At 42.2% G+C, this 4,345-nt stretch overlaps 1 long non-coding RNA gene across 1 annotated transcript; it reads left to right on the top strand.

The window, feature by feature from the left end:
* Positions 1–276: 276 nt before the first annotated feature.
* Positions 277–675, top strand: LOC111403734. The gene is made up of 2 exons (XR_002704520.1): positions 277–447; positions 598–675. It is a non-coding gene; the product is annotated as an uncharacterized LOC111403734 (long non-coding RNA).
* Positions 676–4,345: the final 3,670 nt, after the last annotated feature.

Below are 4,345 nucleotides of genomic sequence, written 5' to 3'. Positions count from 1 at the left end.
TAATTCTAACCAAACATTTTGCAACGTTCTCGCTCTTTGAAAGTTGCGTAAGGCTTTATTTTAATTGCAACCCAAAATCCCCTATTCAATTTACACTCACATGATAACAACTCGCAATAACGAAGCCAAAACTCCTAAAAACCTCATAGCCTGTTTGGGAGTGATTTTGAGAATTAATTTTTTGATCGTGAGGAGAAAAGTGGGGTCTATCTTTGAGAGAGTCAAATATGACGGCTGAAATAGTGAAATAACGGTCAAAAAATTAATTTTTTGGGCAAAAAAATCCCAAGAACCCTAGTCAACCTGTCAATCTTCGACTTTCCACTCTTGTCCCTGAGTATCTTGCGACCTCCCCGATTCAACCCCTTCCATCAACAGAAGAAGGAGGTAAAGAAGGAAGGTCCCTTGTCCATTCGTTTCACGACCTCTTCTTCTGGAAAATGCTAAGTGCGTGTTTATTTAATTCTTGATTTTTTTTTACATTTTTACTGTTTGATATGTTCTATTTTTGTTCGTTAGGGTTATACTATGCAGTGATTTGCTCGATTACTAACTTTTCCTAATTCTCCCCCTTTTTTGTGTTTTTGTTTTTCTTAGTTTATATACAGGGAAGGTACATCGCAATCTGGTGGTTTCTCTTGGACTTCTTTAGTATAAGTAGTTCTTATTTCTCCCTGTTGACACATAAAAATTCAGCCCAAATCGAACAGCCCAAGGAGTAAAGCCCAATTGGAGGATCCCCAAATCAGATAGCCCAAAGAACGAAGTCCAATCGAACGAATCAAGGTGAAGGCCCAAATAAGGGGGCCCAAGAATGCGGTAACGCCATCGCCCAAGTTTACAAGTCGCCCAGAATCTGAACGAATAGAGTGTCATACGGTCGCCCAGAGCTGTTATTCTATTCTCGCCCAAACCTTCAAGTCGCCCAAGGTATCAACAGACATAACGCGTCGTGGTTATCAAGAAATGCAGTTATCAAGGCAGTTGTTAAAGTAGCCATATCACGTTCCACGACTCGAGGAATTCAATCGAAAGCGGTTGAACGATGAAAGGTAATGACAGCAGTTAAAAAGCAGTTACATGACAAAATGGCCACTATGAAGAAAGTGGGTAGTTATAGGACGATCAAGCAGTTTTTAGAGTAGTTAATCACAAAGAGATCGTCTATGAAGTATAAAAGGGAGAAAGGACGTAGAAGCAAAGGATCGAATCCAAAACTCTCGAACAGAGAATATGTAATTTTCATTTCCTTAGTTTTTAGACTTAAACACTTTTCTTTCAGTAACTCATGTGCTTGCGCCCCTTGGAGGCACGTTGTTTTTCGTTCCCAATTGTAAAGTCATCGCCAATAAAAGAACACCCCTTTTTGGGACTTTGTCTCAAGAGGTTTGTCCCTTACACAATCGTCTGACCCTTTTTAATTGTTAGCGACTAATCCGCGCGAAACAATTTGGCACGTCCAGTGGGACAGTGGTGTTAGGTGTTGAAAATACAATAGGGGAAACAATATGCCTCAGAGATTCGATAAGAAAGCAGCAAGTCAGGGAGGAATCCAGTCTGTAATCGAGCGATATGAGGAGCAGCATGCCTCTCCACGAACAGATGGACAAAATCAGAGCAGTAACAGTCGTTATGAACCAATGACGGAGTTGAGTCCTCGAACCATGCATGCATTACTCGGAGAACTCACGCAAGACGTCGTTGAACAGGTAAATCTTCGAAGTATTCATAATATGGAAAGATTTACACAAAATGGGAATGTACACTATGACAACATGGCCAAACAACTAAAGACGTTGAATGAAACAATGAACAAGTTAGTGGGCCAAATATGTCAACCGGCTATACCTCTTACAAGTCACTTTCAAACTAGGACAATTGTAGGACATAATCCTTCGATCCCAAATCCGAGTCAAGGGGTAGAGCCACTTTCTGGTCCCTCTACTTCAAACCAAGGGGGTACTACAGTACCAAATCAAAGTAATGGTAGTGGTATGCCTAACTTAGGGGGTAATCCAAATGTGAGAGATAATGTCCTAAACAATTGACAGAATATTCCACGTGGTAACGAGGGAGTAGATGTTCAGGCTAATGGTAATGGCCCTAATCATGGTAACTTTGTTGCCAATCAAGGACCAAACATCAGGCCTCATGCAAACCGACCGGTTAACCAACATGTAGGAATTCCATATGACCCCAACGTCATGTTGAGGAACCAGATTATGGAAATCGTACAGGATCAGATGGCTTTTAGGGTGCGTCCCGTCATTAGGCCGACGTACACAAAGCCATATCCTGATTGGGTAGATCAAGCATATCCATGACCTAGAGGATACAAAGTGCCAGAATTCTCACTATTTACCGGTTTAGGAGAGGTGTCTACTCTAGAACACATAGGGTGATTCACATTGCAAAGTGGTGATGTAACCGATTACCATAAGATGAGACTTTTCCCTAGTTCGTTAACAGGAGTAGCTTTCTCCTGGTTCATCAACTTGCCAGCGAACTCTGTTCAAACATGGCAACAATTAGAACAGTTGTTTCACGCTCAGTTTTATAAAACTGAGTCTGAAGTCACTTTGGCCGATTTGGCGAATTTATGTCAAATGCCAAAAGAATGGACAGAAAGTTTTCTCCAAAGGTTCAAGACAGCAAGAAGCAAATGTTTTGTACCTCTGCCCGAAAAAGAATTGTCAAGATCGCTCAAGGCTGCTTGAGCTTTGATTTAAAAAAGAAGTTCCAGGACAAAGAATTTCCTGACCTTTTCCAGTTGAGTGCAAATGTGATTAGGTATGAGCGACTGATAAGAGAAGAAGAACAAATGAAAAATTCTAGTAAAGGGACTTATTACAAAGACCCAAATTTTGATGTTCATACCATCGACGACGAGTCATACAATCAGGCCGAAATGTGTTTCGCCGAATTGGTCAAAGGGGATACATATACTTGTCCCATAATGGCCAAAACTAGACCATCGGGCAAAGATGAGCCCATAAAGGATGGAAACATAAAGGCTAGAACGTTCTCGTTCGATGTGACCAAAGCTGACCTTATATTCGACAAATTATATAGGGATAAGCAGATAAGATTAAACGATAATCACAAATTGCCAAACCCTGAACAAATTAAGGGTAAAAAATATTGTAAATGGCATAATGCATGGTCACATTTGACTAACAATTGCTTGGTTTTCCATCATGTATTGCAGGATGCTATTGAATCAGGACGAATTACGTTTGATGATAAGAAAGAGATGGCAGTGGACGAGAATCCTTTCCCACAGCCACTTGGAGTAAACATGGTAACATCTGGATTCAAGAACAAGTTACCAAAATTCAAGTTGGTCGTAGATGACGGAGAAGAAGATCCTAGACCACATCCCAGCGTCTTCGAACGAATCAAAGGAAAAGAACCAAAAAAAGGATGAAGACGTCCTGTGTGCAAGGTGTAAAAGGGAAGTAAATGGAAACACGGAGAAACCAGGGACGTGGCAGATCCTCATCGCCCTGTTTTCTTCCCAAACATTCAGCTTGGTAGAGGGCGAGGTACATCATTCTATAGAGGACCGCCTTTTGAAAGGCAGTTCAGACCAGCAGATACTGGAAGAACATTTAGGCCGCAACCTCGCCGGCCAAATGTATGGCATTCATTCCAGTACAGTGCAGGAAGGGTAATACCCTTCGATGAGATGACTAGGACCCAACAAAGGCATTTCCAACGAAACTACAGACGGATGATGAGGCAGCAACAAGGATTGCCACATCCCAAAGCGCCTATACTACTCAAGGTAGCCAATCAAAACGTCCTCAATGGTAGTAAAGAAACCGGTACAGATGAATCAATGAAGGAACTACCAGAAACCTTTTCTGGGAGATCAAGGTTTGAGAGGGATGAAGAAGATCCAGATCAGCCCCTTGCTATCCAATTCGGTACGTTGCCTCCTGTCGTGGCCAATAATTACCTACTAGCCAATGAGTTCAAGAATAAGGAAAAGGAAGAAGAGGGGGAGGACAACGAAGGAGAAGCCTGCGTGTTGATATGTGAAGAAGGCCAGACTTCTGGAGAGGCCTACAACGACGAAGAAGACGATGGGATGACGGACATTGAAGAAGAGATCGATCTAGAAGCAGAAAGGAAAAAGAAAGGAGTATCGCGCAATACTCTGTTTAAACAACTACATCAAGAGGGACTTCGCGAAGTAGACTTGTTGGGGGAGCCATCTGGGCGTCCTTTCGATTTCTATGTACTGTACGGGACACCCAAAAGGAAGAAGAGAGTGCCTCGCTCTGAAAAGTATGGGTCACCTCCAAGAATAATGCCCCCTCCCACAGGTTGGATAACTGAT

This window comes from Olea europaea, chromosome 11, assembly GCF_002742605.1.
Source record: "Olea europaea var. sylvestris chromosome 11, O_europaea_v1, whole genome shotgun sequence".
Classification (NCBI taxonomy): Eukaryota; Viridiplantae; Streptophyta; class Magnoliopsida; order Lamiales; family Oleaceae; genus Olea; species Olea europaea.
This window is presented reverse-complemented; position numbering and strand designations above follow the sequence as displayed.